This window comes from Nannobrachium achirus (genome assembly GCF_963921795.1).
Source record: "Nannobrachium achirus genome assembly, chromosome: 15".
Classification (NCBI taxonomy): Eukaryota; Metazoa; Chordata; class Actinopteri; order Myctophiformes; family Myctophidae; genus Nannobrachium; species Nannobrachium achirus.
The window spans coordinates 35,809,943-35,827,115 of record NC_137822.1 but is presented as its reverse complement, the minus strand read 5'-3'; positions in this window follow the sequence as shown (position 1 = coordinate 35,827,115).

Sequence of the window (17,173 nt, the reverse complement as noted above, 5' to 3'; positions counted from 1 at the left end):
CTATTTTCGGCAAAGAGGTTTGGTGTAGAGGGGAAAAAGAGCAGACTAAGTATAGAGTGAAAGGTCAAGTTTATTAAGTATTGACGGCGCAAGTGGTTAAATATATGAAAACACAAATTGACATGAATCCAACATACAATGGTGATTGTGTTGTCAAACAATTAAACTATATTGAATCTATGAAAAGGATCTGGGGGTCCCTGCTTCATCTCTCTCTCAACTAAGGGGTCCTTGGCCTGAAAACGCTGAAGACCCCTGGTGTACTGTATGTAAACACGCTCACATGTTTTATTTATTTTAAGTGAAAGCGAGGAGGAGTCCCTTAAAAAGCTAGCTGCTTCCAAGACTGACTTTGTGCGTGTGTAAAAAAGAAAAGGAAAAAAAAAAAACTTTCTATTTCAATAGTGAGAACCAGAGAGGCTACCTCACTGATCTTTCCATTTGTCCTTTTAATCGTGTTGATGAAAAACCAAAGAAACCAAAGATTTTTTTCTATCAGTGCGGTCTGCGCTAGGGACCCATGCCTTTCCTACTTGCGGTTATTATGTTTTTTCTCCCCTGCGAATTTATAATGCCACACACTTTCATGATCCTTTCTACCCCCTCCCCCTCTCTCTCTATCTTTCTCTTTTAGTTGAGTTGAGTTGTGGTTGAATGCAGAACGTCAGGGTGCCATGGATAGACAGCCAAATATCTATTTTTACATTCACATTTCAGCCCATTATCTGATGCCCTTATATAAAAGGATGAGACAGCGGAAAAGGCTCCTTACTGTATCACCAATCATTACACATGATTTTTAGCAACGAGTCAAACGCCTAAAATTCAGGCCCGGCAAGCATTATTTACGACGAAGCATAATTTGGGCTTCAGAAACAAAGCCACAGGAGTATCCACTGTACTTACTCAACCTATATTCTTAAAATGATTGTATGTATCGTGTGAGAGGGCTGACACAGGACAAAGCTTAAGGTTTTGTCGAATTACCTCATCCATAATGAATTCTTAAACCCAACACCGTCCCTACGACTACCAAACGTTCATATTATCGTCAAAGGAAAAGTTTGATTGTTTCTTTGGCCCGAATATATTGATCGATCTCGGGTCTGACCTGCGGTGACGTGATTTACTGAATCATGATGTATTTAGGAACAGCCCTGGCCTGAATCTCAAATTATGCTGTTTTGCACTGAACCCTTCCGTAAAGAATAACAGTGGCGTGCTCTGATGACATCAGTGCACCGGGCCTTGTTAGACACGGTCGCTCTGAGACTGAGTGGTCGGGGGTTCAATCCCCGGCCACGGCATACCAAAGAATATTTTAAAAATAATAATAATAGTACCCCATGCCTCCCTGCTTGGCACTCAGCATTAAGGTGTAGGTCCCTGTGACATACTAGTGTCGTGTCATACTGGGTGTACTTGGCTTCTGACGTATATATATGGGCCACACAGGCTACTTATTTACACTGATGACAAATGCTATTGAGGGCATAAACGTATTGGCCTTCGAAGGACATGAAAAACCTGTTTCATCTTCGCAAAAACCTAATACGCCCACAGGGACATGATGCGAGCATCGGCTGATGGCATTGTCACTGCACTTGGCTTACTGGCGAAAGAGAAAACAATGCCAAGAAACAGAACAATATGCCGGATCAGGTGAAATTATATTGTATCATTAAATGAGAGTGAAAAGCTGCCTTGAAGCTGGCCAAATATAACCAAAGAAACGACCCACAGGGAACCATACCAAAGAATATTTTAGTTTTTCTGTTTTCTTGGGTTTTCTTGGGTTCAGCTCTGTGGGCCCCTAGCTGTCTGCATCCAAGCAGCCGAGTAGAAAGAAAAACACCCTGACACAGACAGACAGTTGTATTAGAATACCCCATGGAGCTTGTACTGATCAACTATACCTAAAATATAGTATATTAATCAGCTCAGGATAATAAGACTGTGAAAGCTGCAGAAATATAAGCACCACCAACGACCGATTGCATGGATGTTATGCCCGATTCATACATGTGCGCCGTGGTGTAAAGTAACTATAAGTACATTTACTCAAGTACTGTACTAGTTAACAGTACCATGTTGAGGTAATTTTTACTTTACTGGGAGTATTTCCAATTACCTTTAGTTCTACACCACAAAATCTCTAAGAGTTGCTGTCACAAGCAAGACATACAGTAGAGAGCGCTTCTGTTGCAAAGTAGGAGAAGATATACCCTGGATGAGTGCCTTGCTTGAACCAAAACCCTGTTGAGATCAAACCTTCCATTTCTGTGACTTATACTGTACCTCAGCACCTCAAGCCATTACCAAGCCCTCCCTCTCTCTCTCTCTCTCTGTATCCTCCTCTGTTCTCTGGTGTTTTGCTTCACAATCAACGCAAAGAAACTCCAAATTTACCAAAGGCTTAATACAGTATGCGGTTTCTTCACCCCTCTTTCTTAATTTGTTTCTTTGTTTGTTTGTTTGTTTCTTTCTTTCCTTCCTTCCTCTGAGGCATTCCAACAGGCACAAAATATGTAGTTTTGAGTGTGATCCTCTCATGACCACAGGTAGAAATCCAAATAGAAGCTCATGCATGGGGAGATGTGGCTGTTCTTCCTGTGTGAACAGCATCCCTGGGGCAGAAAGAATCAGACAGCGTTTTGCGGTGCATCGTTTGTTTTTGGACCACATGTGGAGCACAAAAGGGGCGAGGTTTACTACCGGGCAACGTAATTAGTGGAAGAAATGTATTCCATTTGTCGTGATATAAGGGGTCAACTTCTCCCCTCCGGTGCTCCGAGTGTGGCCAAAAAACAAACATTTTGAAGTGTTTGCACAACAAACGCACCTTTCTATCCGGGTGTGATGGAGACAAAGCTCTTTATCCACTCTCTTCATTTAATTCTCTGTTCAATTCCCTTTCTGTTTTCTTTGTCCCTTTCTCTCCGAAAACGGTTGCAAAGCTTTGTACGACGAGTCGACGACAAAAAAAACGAGACAGAAAGTTTGTTGGCATGTTCAGTGTTCAGCGCAGACCGTGCTCTCCTTACCAAAACTGTTGCAGATATACCTCATAGACACTAGTTGTTAGGACGATGTTATTATAGCGTATGTCATAAATTATTCACTTCCTCTTCTTCATCATTATTACTATTATTTTTGGTAACTGTGACTTTGAAATGAAAACGAGCAAACGTGGGTAAAAAAAAAGAAGAAGAAGCTTTATACGGTTTTCATTTATGATTCTCTTTTTTGTAATATTTGAAGAAATGCGCTAAAACCAAAAATTCTCTTGTGCTCTCTTTCTCTTGTTGATGTATAACTATCCCTCTCTCCGTCTCATCTGCTGAGAACGGAGGTTTTTGTTTTATTTATGTAATTGTTTTGTTTGGTCACACTGGTCTTAAGGGCATTGGGAACACAGGTGGTACAGTACAAGGCCTATCCTTACTTCTGCCGCCATCTTTATTCCACCGTTTTGTTTTGTATACCTTAATTTAACTATGTTTGAATCGATTTCTACACATAATGTTTTATATACGTATATAAAAAGGAAATGGCCCTTCTTTTTCTTTCTTTTTTACCTCTCCAGTGTTTCGGTGTAGCATTTTCAGTCAGTGAACACAAAGCGCTATAGCCCCGTTTTTATGCATGAGTATATTTACAGTTAGCTAGCCGTGTAATGCATTGTGATTATGGTTACTATGATTACATCACGATTATTAAAATAACTTTTCCCCCAGCATTTAAAATACCATAATACTACACAGTTCAAAGATAACAGCGTTGCATCTCACGTTTGTGTGATATTTGATCAGTTGTCATACAACCCTTATAATCTGCTAACACTGAAACAAATTAATGAGATTGGCTGTGTGTGTGTGTACACATCAGTGAATGTGTTAATCTACTCATTTATCACTCTGAGAGAGAACAAATGTATCCAAATGGACGCGTAAGGGTCCATTTGGTTACATTTGTACTCTCTTTCGTTACACATGTACTCTCTCAGAGTCAAATTAAAACATTTATTTTGTATAACTCTTGCTCCCTAGAAATTAGAAGATTAATTTGTAAATACGTTAGATACCGGAGAGGCGAGTTTGATCGGTTGTAAATAAATAAATGTAGACACACCAAACCCAATCATACAATGTGCCCAACTATATATTATCGCATAAAGTCAATGACGTGGTCTAGAAAACACACTCAGGATTTTATTATGTACAACTAGCCCTATTCCAGTAGCTACATCATGCTAAAGAAGTGTGACTTGCTGAAAAGCTTACATGGTTGGCTGTTGTGACAGTCAATGCCACCCCTTATCAGACACTGAACTGTAATGGTTCCTCCTGCATAATCAATACTGGATATACAGTACATACAGGATATGTCTCAGAATAGATTGGACAGTATGTGGCCTGAGTCAGAGACAGTCAGAGACAGTCTGCAATGTCACAAACTCAGAAGCAGTGTGTAACTATACCTGTAGTGTGTCTTGGCTCAGTGTCATGGGTAGAGAAACCGTCTGGAAAACAGAAAGGTCACCGGTTCGCCTCCACGCCCGTCCATGCATACGCATCAAAGTGTCCCTAAGCAAGGCACGGACACGGATGTTGAAGGGATTGAATATCAAAGTCTCTCTAAACACATAAACAACTCCTCGTCTGTAAAGGCCTACAGCATTTCCCCTCATGCATTAAAGTTATTACAGAGGGGGGGGAAAACACTCTATAGTATCAAAATGTAGCCACATACAAGCTCCATCCGGTGATCGACGATGTTTGGCCAAATGTACGCCAGTATTAGTGCATCTAAGAATAAACTATTCCCCAAATCAGCACGTTTGACCAGATACCTATACGGACCAGTATTCAAATATTTGTGCCAACAAGTTACTTCAGTGTTAGGCAGACCAGATGATTTAAGTGATGTCCTCACTCCTCAGCACTTCTTCCTGACAACAGTAGCCTATACGTACATCCAACAGATGCCTGAGCAGTGATTGAAAGATTGCTCTTGAATTTCCCCAATCTACTAAATCTGCTATTTAAAAGTATTCGCACACGTAATTCTGTAATCGTAAATGGCGTTTCAAATATCTTACTCCACTCATAAATCACTGTGAGTGGATATATTCATGTTACAGGAAAAAAGAACAACGCTAGATCAAGGGAAGAATAACTTCCTGTTGTGTGATGTCATAATGACCAAGGCACACAGTCCAATGAGGTTTGTCGTGACGTCGGCTGTGAGTTGATTAATTTGGGTTTAGGCCCCGTGAAATGTAAACAATTCACCAACAACCACTGTCACTTGCTTTTGACAAAACAGATGAAGTTAAGACCATAATATTAATACCATTCTGACATTCTTGATTGATTATGGATTATTTTTGGTTTTTAAAGTCGCCAAAGAACTTCATGACTCAAATCACCATTTGTGGGGGAAAATCTATTATTTCTTACTTATTTTTATTTTATTTTATTACGTTTACATGCCTCTAAAGCTGGCAAAGTACACAATTCTTCAAAACTAACTGCGGATGCAACTGAATAACTGTGAAGATAGCGCTTTATATTCTAAGCCAAAAAGAAGCTTTATTCCAAAGACCAACAACTTTGACCAAATAGACGATAGTACACTGTCCCCTTAAGACCCAAACTATCCTAAAGATTATTTATTTTATTTCTGCTTGGATTTTTTGTTTTATTTCGTTTCTTGTTCTCGATCTTTGCTTTCTTTCAAAGTTGTCGTAATCATGTCTTAATAAAATTATGCTTTTTTTAACAAATGTTTTGTTGCATTGGTTGGAACAGGAAAAAGAGATGTGATTTGAATACCTGTGGTGTGGAATGAAACCATGATCAAAGACCAGAAGGAGATAGCTGGAGAATTCATGTTGTTCCACTCTGTGTATAAATAAAGAACAAGAATAAAGAAGTCACAATGGTCTTATCCATGTACCACTTGTTCCCCTGTCTCATTCAATTCCCAAATCAACTTCCACTCGTCACAAGTCACATTTGGTACAAAAAAACAACACCGTTTCAGTGGTGTAACTACTTTTGAGGTATCTTTTAATTTACTGAGTATATTCCCACTGAGCATTTCGGGCTATTATTAGTCATCTAATTGGACATATTATGTCTAAAGTCTAGTGTAAAAATGTTCTAAAACATGTTTTTTGTCTATATACAGAAGGTCTATATAGTTTTTGAAATAACGTCTAATTAACGTGTAGTCTAAGCTTAGGGGTCTGACAAATCTATTTTAGACAGATGTCTAATAGCCGACTATTGCTCACTGGGTTAGTTCTACCCCTCTTCATCTCAGAGGCCAATATTGTACTTTTACTCCTCTACAATTATTTGAAAACATTAGTCACTAGTTACTCTGTAGAGTTTGATTGCTATTAAAATCAAATTACATTGACCACTTCAGCCTTATATGCCTGTATACTTTGGATATCTGAAAATAGCAGATCTACAAGCATTTTTTTTTATTAAAACATGTTTTAATACATTTTATACATATGATAACTTGTGAAAGGGTACAAGTACATTTACTAAATGCCTAATCTTCTGTATTTGTATAGGTCTAGATTGCAATAATAATGTGTGGTTGTCATATAAAATTCATGTGAGAACCAGTGCAGCCGGGGTTCTTTAAAGTTGTTTGTGTTGTGTGTACTTTGGGGCAGGGAGTGCAGTGTGCGGCTGTGCGCTGCTGTGTTGCAGGGATGTGCTGCTGGCCGAACGGCCGGTCCAGGCTGGCCATTAGGGAAAAAGTTTAAATAAAATGTCGGCCTTTGTTCCATTTTGGGGGCTGGGCGGCCAACAAAGTAAATCATCACTGTCGGGCAGAAACCTCGTATCTCCATGTTTCAAATTTGAAACACAAGGCCGTCGCACAAAAGTAGAGAAAACAGCAGATCTACAAGCACACAACGCCTCGCACCGCGAGGCGTTGTGTGCTTGTAGATCGGCTGTTTTCACTAGTTTAAATCATTTTTTAAATTATTAATACATACAAGGTTTCCACCCGACAACGGCGAAATATAACTCATGTAATTGGCCCACTGGCTTGTCACTTTGTCACAAATCTTTGAGTAGCAGCAGCGCTAAAGAGAGAGATCTCTCTCTATAGCGCGCAATGAGGGCCTCTGCAACTCTTTTTCCGGGGCTGAATCAGGGGCCCAGCTCGTCCCTGCTGTGTTGTGTTGTGTGTACTTTGGGGCAGGGAGTACAGTGTGCGGCTGTGCGCTGCTGTGTTGTGTTGTGTGTACTTTGGGGCAGGGAGTGCAGTGTTGTGTTGCTCTCAGCAGTGAGCTAGCCTCACACTGTGGTGGCGTACCGCTTGGATCAAAGTGGTATTGATGGTTCCCACTGAAGCAGTCCTGTCTCCTGAAGCGCTTTTGGGTGAGATGCTGTATGTGTTGACGACTCACAGTCACACACACACACACGCACGCACACACGCGCACACACACACAGTCTGTTACAAGTAAAAGTCCGTAATTCAAAATGTACTTGAGTAAAGGAATGTTGGCAATGTTGAGTAAAAGAGTGTTGGCATCAAAATGTATTTAAAGTACCAAAAGTAAAAGTACAAACGGTTTGAAAATAGCAGATCTATAAGCTCACAACCGTCGTGCAGGGAGAGCTTGCTATTTTCAAATAGCCCAGGTATAATATAGGGCTAAAGTGAATGTATGCTTTATTATAGAATCCTTTATATCTGCAGTGCAAAGTAACTAATTAAAGTTTTCAAATAAACGTAGTGGAGTAAAAGTACAATATTTGGATCCGAGATTTAATGGAGTAGAATTAAGTATTGGAAATACTCAAGTAAAGTACAAATACCTCAAAATTGTACTAAAGTACGTAAGAAAATCTACTTAGTTACTTTACACCACTGGAAAATAAGTATAAGAAACAGAGACAGGTAGGTGAACAGACAGATCAATCAGCTTGTTAGTCTCTCCCTCTCTCTCTCTCTCTCTCTCTCTCTCTCTCTCTTTCTCTCTCTCTCTCTGAAAACAAGCCCAAAAGAAGCGACTAACACAGTACTGTAAGCACTACTGTATCAATATACATCAGCTCTTTGAAAAACTTGGGGGAAAAAGTGAACATTTTTAAATTTGGAGGTCCTTGCAACATGAACACGTTTGAGAGTTTGTATAGCTACAAATTGGGGCATCACACACATGCCTCTTTCTCTCACTCCTTTTCTCTCTCTCCCCCTTGCTTGCTTCCTCTCTCTCTCTCTCTCTCTCTCTCTCTCTCTCCCTCCCTCTCCCTCTCTCTCTCTCTATGAAAACAAGCCCAAAAGAAGCGACTAACACAGTACTGTAAGCACAGCTTAGTATCTATATACATCGGCTGTTTGAAAAACTTGGGGGAAAAGGTGAAAAAAAAGAGAAATTTGGGGGTCCATATTCTAGAGTTTGTATAGCTACTAATTGGGCCTCACACCTGCCTCTTTCTCTCCCTCCTTCTCTCTCTCCCCCTCCCTCCCTCTCTCCCCTCTGCTCCCTCTGTCTCCCTCCTCCCTCTGTCATGCAGAAATCAATGGTGGTCTTCTCTATTAGAGGTCACAGGGTGAGGGGTGCTGCTGTCCCCAGCTTTTCAATTACCAGGAGCCTGCAGTCTGCTGCTGCTGAGAACACCAATGCACGCACACACGCTCTCTCTCTCTCTCTAACTCTCTCACACACACACACACACTCTCTCTCTAACTCTCACACACAGAGGGGAACGTGTCATACAAATACAGGGGCATGAGGTATATATAGATACCGGTATAGTACATGTGCACACACAGCCACACGCTGGCTGCGTTTACATGGGCAGCCAGGTATGTTCCACTTGTATTCAGAATGACCGCTCATTCAGAATAAAAATGCTTGTGTATACACCTCAGAATGGAATAGGACATTCCATTTCGTTCCGAATGAATTTTCACATCGCTTTTGGAGGGGTGGGATATGCATCGTTTGAATCGGAATATACTTTTATTCAGGTTCCACGTAAACAGTTGGGTTTAGAATGAGTTAATTCTGAATGAATACATATCGTCACTGTCGGGCAGAAACCTCGTATCTCCAAGAGCCAAATTTGGAAATTTCTTTTCGCAAAATAAAGCCATGCTTCACCATACAAGGCCGTCGCACAAAAAAGTAGTGAAAACAGCCGATCTACAAGCACACAACGCCTCGCAGCGCGAGGCGTTGTGTGCTTGTAGATCGGCTGTTTTCACTAGTTTAAGTCATTTTTAAAATGATAAATACAAAACAAGCGGTATTGGACATATATACAAGGTTTCCACTCGACAACGACGATACTTTTATTCAGGTTCCGTGAAACCACTTGGGCATGAATCTCTGTTCAGAATGAGTTCATTCTGAATGAATACATATTTGTCCATGTAACCGTAGCCACTGTCACGCTCACACGGCATCTTGTATAGACAAATAGCTGCACGTGCACTCTGCACACACACACACACACTCACACACACACACACACACACACACACACACACACACACACACACGCACACACACACACGCACACACTCCAGAGGAGAGGAGGAGAGGAGAAAAAAAGAAAAGAGAAAAACAGAAAAGAGATTAGCAGAGAAGGAGTGCTGTACAGAATCACAGGAAAGAGAGGAGAGCAGAGGGCGCGCGCCCCCAGGGGGGGGAGGGGGGAGTGGGGGTCGCAGACAGCCAATCTCTCTCAGCTTAATCAACACAAGCAAGAGGTGATTGGAACACTGCGGGGGATGGGCGGAGGGGGGGAGGGGGGTGAGGGGTAGGTGGGGTGCAGCAGCAGCAGGAGAGATGGGAATGGATAACGGGAGAGGAGAGGTAGAGGATGGGGCGGCCAGATTGGAAAAAAGATAGGAAAAGTGGTGGAGGAAAAGAGGGGAGAGAGAGGGATGGCCGAAGAGGAGAGGAGGGAGAGATGTGTGTGTGAACTAGGGATGGGACGATACGAAAATGTCATATCACGATTATTGTGACAAAAGAAATCCCGATTTACGATATTATCACGACGATCAAAATCCATTATCCTGGGGCCGTGGGGCGGAACATTTGCCAAACAATTGCAGATCTACAAGCTCACAAGTTACGCGTTGTGAGCTTGTAGATCGGCTATTTTTTGCCAAAGACATTTGATAGAGAGTGGGAAAAAAAGACTGTATCAAGTAGGTATATTATAAGTACCTGTTACCAATTATAGAGGGTTTAAGTGGTACCGGATATGCAGCTCGGGCAAATAATAGGTGAATTGATCCCAGTGCATGACGGAGGACGATATCGCGATAAATTACATCTCCGAGATACGATTATCGTTTTTTTATCGCGATAAACGATAATATCGCGCATCGTCAATCCCTATAGTGTGTTAACTGCTGGAGGCGTAGAGAGAGACGACAGAGAGAGAGAGAGAGAGAGAGAGAGAGAGAGAGAGAGAGAGAGGAGAGAGAGAGACGACAGAGAGAGAGAGAGAGAGAGAGAGAGAGAGAGACGACAGAGAGAGAGAGAGAGAGAGAGGAGAGAGAGAATAGGCCAATGGAAGGATGAGAGAAGGATCTCAGGAACGGAGGAGAGATGGAGAGAATGAGGGAGAGATGGATGAGACAAGAGAGTGCTGGAATATAGCATGAAGACTGACACTCACCACTGCACTGTATCTGTACACGCGCACACACACACACACACACACACACACACACACACACACACACACACACACACACACACACACACCACACACACACACACACAACACCACACACACACACACACACACACACAACACACACACACACACACACACACAACACAGCACACACAGGATATACCATGAAATACATTGGAAAATGTGCTGCTACATCTTTTCTCTTTGTTCTTGCGCTCTCTCTCACACTCGCGCACGCACGCACACACACACACACACACACTGACACGCGCGCACTGTGCACACACACACACAAAATGCATTCATGTTACACTTGCCAGGGCAAACGTAAACGCATGTTTCCCATACCAAAAATGAATTGAATTGGGGAGGGGGGGGGGCAGTGTGAACCAGTGGGCCAGCTAGAGCAGGGGAGGCAGAGAAGATTTGGAAACGATGGAAGAGGGGGAGACAGGGGAGAGGAGGGGAGGGGGAGGGTGAGGGGAGGGGCAGGGTGGAATTGGGGAGAGGGGACAAGCAGGCACATGCACACATAGACATCAAAGGGGGCTTGAGCCCCTGCCCTTTATCCTTCTGTAAAAAGTGCCCTCTCAAGACCATGAATGCAGAAAAGCAAATGCACTCTTTCCACGCCATACCCGAAGGCAGCATTCAAGAGAACTGCCTTGTCCAAACTCTCCTGAACTTAGTGTTATGTTGAAAGAATTGCCCTCTCTGTGCAGAAATCCATGCCGTTACGCCACATCTCCAGTATTGACTTGATTATGCTTAGTTTAGTGTGGTATCAAGCACCGAAAATAGCTGACCTCCAAGCTCACAACCCTTCGCGGCACCAAAAGGCCCTTTGAGAGATTTCAGCCCCTGCCTCTCTAACATTCTCTGCACGTCCCTGGGGACAAGGAACGAAGAGAGGTGGGGAATGGGGGGGGGGGGGTACTGTAGGAAAGGAAGGAGGTGAATTGGGAGTGTGTGGGGTGGGGGTGGGGTGTAGGCCTGAGAGGGAATGCAGTAGATTGGTTGAGGATGAGAAATGTGTAAGGCAGCAGAAAAATCAACAGACAGTGATGGAGAGCTGGAGGAAGGGGAAGAGAAGAGAGAGACAGGTTGTTTCACCAAAAAAGTGAAACACAAAAAGAGAAAAAAGACATTGTCATACATAGGGGCGGCCAGGGGCGTCACAAGGGGTAGGAAAGTGGGACTGAGTTACTAGGGCCCAAGGTGGAGGGGCCCTAGTAACTTTAGCTATTGAAAAATAGCAGATATACAAGCTCACAGCGCGGCACCGAGTGCCGCGCTGCGAGCTTGTAGATAGCTATTTTTGAAAAGTCGTGAAAATGTGTGCAAATCTTTGAATATGTATTTTTTAAGCGAACATTTGTAACTCAAATTTTGCTTCCGGGGTAGTCCCTGGAACTAAACATTTTGAGATGGGGGGTCCGTGGCCAAATTCATATCATTTTGGGGGTCCTTCACATGAAAAAGTTTGAGCATCACTGACATGGAAACATGGGTTTCTTGCACACATTTTCACAATTTTTCAAAAATAGCAGATCTACAAGCTCGCAGCGCGGCACTCGGTGCCGCGCTGTGAGCTTGTATATCTGCTATTTTTCAATAGTTAACATTCATGGGGGGCCCGCAGTGTCCTTGTACCCAGGGCCCAGAATTTGGTGTGACGCCCCTGGGGGCGGCAGTGGCTCAGGTGTGAAACCGTCTTAGAACACGAAGGGTTCCCAGTTCGATCCCGGGCTCCCCCAGAGTTAGTGTCAAAGAGTCCTTGAGCAAGACTCTGAACCCCTAGTTGCTCCCGGTGAGCAGGTTGGTGCCTTGCATGGTTTCCTCCGCCATCGGTGTATGAATGTGTGTGTCACTGTAATACACAATCTCTGTAAATCGCCTTGGATAAAGGCGCTATATAAATGCACCATTTAGGCCTACCATTTAAATTATGAGGGTCTAATATTATTCTAAGTCGCTTTGGATTAAAAGCGTCTGCTAAATGCCTAAACTGTAAACTGTAAACTGTAATATAAGAATAACTAAACAGGGAAATGCAATAGGAAAAGATATAAAAAGTGGCGGTTTGGCCTCCGACAGGGCGTTGCGCATTGTCACCTATCGTGCTTGTGATATTCACAGACAGTACCTGGAGATGCAGTCGTATACGGGTCGGTGGGCAGAGGATTGCATCGCTGCTTCTCGCAGGAGAGGATGCGGTCCTGATGGCACCGTGGGACTGTGACCTCCGGCTCTCGCTGGATGGGTTCGCAAGCCGAGTGTGAAGCAGCCGGGATGAGGATCACGCGTCTCCAAATCTGATGCCATGCGGTTTCTCAGCAGGAAACCTGCTGGATTGGATTGCTCGCTCCAGGTAGGGAATGAGGTCTTGGCCCCAGGTGAAGGAGTTCAAGCATCTGCAGGGTCTTGTGCAGGGGAGGACGGAGCGGTGGATGAGCTGGAGCAGCGGGAGCGCTATTGCGGTCGCTGACTTGCTGTCATTGTTGTTGTGACCAAGAGAGAACTGCAGAGCTCTCGACATACCGGTCAATCTTCATTTTCTACTCTATCTTCTATGTCCAAACCCAGATTTGGCTCAAACAAAGGGTCAAATTCATTTTCCTGCTATAGGCTACCACTAAAATTTGGAATGCCCTACCGAAGGCCTCAAAGAAGAGCAAATCCCTAACTTCCTATAAAATCTCTCTGAAAAACCACCTACAGGCAGCTGCCACTCGAAACTGGTAACAATAAACTTAGCCTAACCGGACCCTCCCTCTGACCCTTCTATTGTAAATACCTTCTCATGTTGTTTTAGTTTATAACTGTGTTTTTCCCTACTGCATACTAGTACTGTGTTCTGTCTGTCTATGTTCATAGACATGTTCAGGTTCAGGTTCAGGTTTATTAGTCAAATGCATATCCATACAGGTATAGACATACAATGTCATTCAATGTTATATGAGTTAAAGTAAAGGATCTCAATGGAAATAAGCTGCAAGGCTTACCTGAGTTTCCTTTTAGTTGACCTTGTACCAGTGAACTGTACTGTAATGAAACTGTACCTTTCCCTATGCAAACGTTCAATAAATACTCCAATAATAAAAAATAAAAAAATCATCATCATCATCATCTGTTTTAAGTCCGATTTGCAGGCACCGCTGGGTTGGACTGGCTTCTCGATATGGCTCTCTTCCACCGGGAACGGTCCATGGCCACCTCATGGTCGATGCCGAGTGCCTTCATGTCAGCCACCACGTTCGTCTGCCAGGTCTTCTTAGGCCGGCCACTGGGTCTTGTCCCCTCGAAGTTAAACGACATAACTTTCTTCACCCAATCATTCTCTTCCTTCCTCACTATGTGTCCGTACCATCGCAGTCTGCCTCTCCTCACCACATCTGCAATAGCCTCCACTCCCATCTTCTGTCTCAGCTCTGCACTGCTCTTTCTGTCCCTGAGTGACACGCCACACATCCATCTAATCATCCTCATCTCTGCTCTGTTCAGCTTAAAAATTTAAAAAATCAATCAATCAATCAAAAACTCTCACCTGCTGTGGTCATGAACTTAGTTCAGCCACTCAGGAGAGACTCGAGAGGAGGGAGTCAGGTGAGGTGGTTGGGGTATCTACGCTTCCTGAGCATCTCCCTAGGGAGGTCCCACTGGGAGGCCCAAGGCAGACCAAGGACCAGATGAGAGGATCACATCTCCACTGGCCTGGGAACGCCTCGGGATCCCCCTGGATGAACGCATGCCCCCACATCCACTGAAATCAAAATCTCTAAAACGATAGAAAGCAGTAAATGAAAACATGTTTGACACTCATTTCTTTAATTACAATCTAAAATATGAACCCTGTTGTAAAAAGACAAAGTTGACCTTTAACCACTTAAACCCTATTATACTTTGTCTTTGACGTACATCCAATAGCCTAAATGGACAATATAAAAGCTCACATCGCGTCACAATGCGACGCGTTGTACCACAATAATTAAAATGAAGTCACACAAAGTTTTGTTATTTTCATTGTAGCCACTTTATTAACTCAAAAGGAAGACTTATGCCCCGTTTAATTCCATCGATACTACCAGAGGTATCAAACATAAAAAGGAGAGACATGGTTTGTGAATTCTAAACAAGCGAAAATGAATAAATAAATACATTCTCAAAAAAATCATAATAATAATTATGCTAAGCTGTAGTAGCATGTCTTTATGGTTATATTATGTACAAACAAAAACTTTATCAAAGCACTTTTTTAAAAACGAAAAATATACATGACAAACCCAAAACTGAATACAGAGAAAATATGGTTCAAAAATAAATTAGAAAACTAGCTTAAGTTTACATTTCCTTGGTGTTAATTTCAAGTACAAATGGAACCAGTGATTCTACTGTGTGTAGGGGGTACACCTCTGGGTCTGTGGGCACATATCGTCGTTGTCGGGTGAAAACCTTGTAGGCCTATGTCCAAAACCTTTTGTTTTGCATATATCATTTTAAAAATGATTGAAACTAGTGAAAACAGCCGATCTACAAGCACACAGCGCCTCGCGGTGCGAGGCGTTGTGTGCTTGTAGATCTGCTGTTTTCACTACCTTTGTGCGACGGCCTTGTACGATGAAGCAGGGCTTTACTTTGTGAAATAACATACACATTTGAAACTTGGAGATACAAGGTTTCCACCCGACAATGACGATATACTGTAATACTTGACTGATTAAATTGACAGTGCTGTGAAAGGGTTGTCAAAGAAGATGCTTTGAAGTGATTCAAATGTTGTTTGTGCGGGACTGAAATGAACTAAGGCTAGTTATCTCTGGAAAAACAAAAGCAACAACCATGACAGCTCTGCAAGTTCAAAAGCTTGAACATCCACAAGTGCTGACATCCACAAGTTACCTGGGGGACTGAGTTACTAGCGCCCAAGGTGGATGGGCCTTAATTATTTTATACTATATCTATTGAAAAATAGCAGATATACATTGTTGGTCCCTGGACCATTGGTAAAAAAAAAAAAAGGAAAAAAATGTTTTGAAGGTAAGAATTTTTTGAAATTTAGGCTATTTATTATTATTTTATATTATTACAAAACATCGGTTAAACATCGGCAATCGGTGGTCTAGCACTCTCCATCGGCAAACATCAGCATCAGTCCAAAAATATGGCATCGTTCGGGCTCTAGTCGTTAATCGGCTTGTTGACACACATATATATATATATATTTAGAAAAAAAGACCGCTTTCAAGTAATCTACAGAATAATCTCAGAGGAAATAATCGATAGTTGCAGCCCTGTTTGCAACTCAGCCCAGAGCCGGTGAGAGGTGTGTAAATCCTTGTACAGATTGTACAGTTAAAGCAGACTGGAAGAATGGGATTGGGCTTGGCGGTGATGCAGCGGCTCATTTATAACACTCTCAAACAGCACATGACAAGATGCTTTCCGCCCTCCGGCCTTCCTCAGCCAAAATGGATCTATGATTCACTTCACCACTGAGCAGGGTGCATACAGTACACTGCAAGATCCCAACAGCAAGGAAGATCTCTATTCACGTCCCCGTCCTCGCACATGGAGGCATTTCACCAGGTTAGCTTTCACCAGCGTCGGCAGGTTAGCATTTCACCATTTCACCACTATTCCACCACAAAAAAATAAAAATAAATCGAACATGGAATATATTTTTTAGATGATTTCAAAAACTAAAATCTTGTACGGGCACAAATTATTTTCAAATCGGAGTCTGCAGCAAAATACATATCAATTTGGGGCTCCTCAACATGAAAAGGGAACCGCTGGATTTAACCACATGAACCATGGCATCCCTGTATTGGGGCGTGTCATACTAGGCAAACATTCAGCCAAAACGGGCAAATATTTACTGACCAAGTTTGCGAGCTTGCAGATCGTACAGCCTCAGCGCTGTGAGCTTATAGATCTGCTATTTGTCAATAGCTAAAGCATAAAATAATTCCAGGCCTAAATGGGTTAAGCAGGGTGTGGTAAAAGTGAAGGCAGAAGGGGAGAGTGGGGGAAAAGACAGGGTCGCTTTGTCGTCTAAATATCTAAATAAAGAAATGTGCATCATCATGAAGTGGTGGACTAAACGCTGGGTGTTTTTTTTAAGGGAGGGGTGAAGTTGTGAGTTGTGTCCCTCTGTCTGTGATGTTTACGTATGTGCATGAGCCTGAATGTGTAAAAGGGTGTGTGTGTGTGTGTGTGTGTGTGTGTGTGTGTGTGTGTCTGTGTGTGTACTGTATATTAGAGTGGTGGTTCTCAAAGTGGGGTCCAGGCAGGGACCCTCAGGGTTGCTTGAGGGGGGTTCCAAAGAGACCCTTAACAGGTATGTAACTCTGAGACAAAATGGACCCAACTACGTGAAGACTTACAGACGTGTCATTGAAATTTAAAAAAGGTTTCAAACCCATTAAAACCCAGGAAAAGCATCCGTGCCATTTTCAGATTTTCGC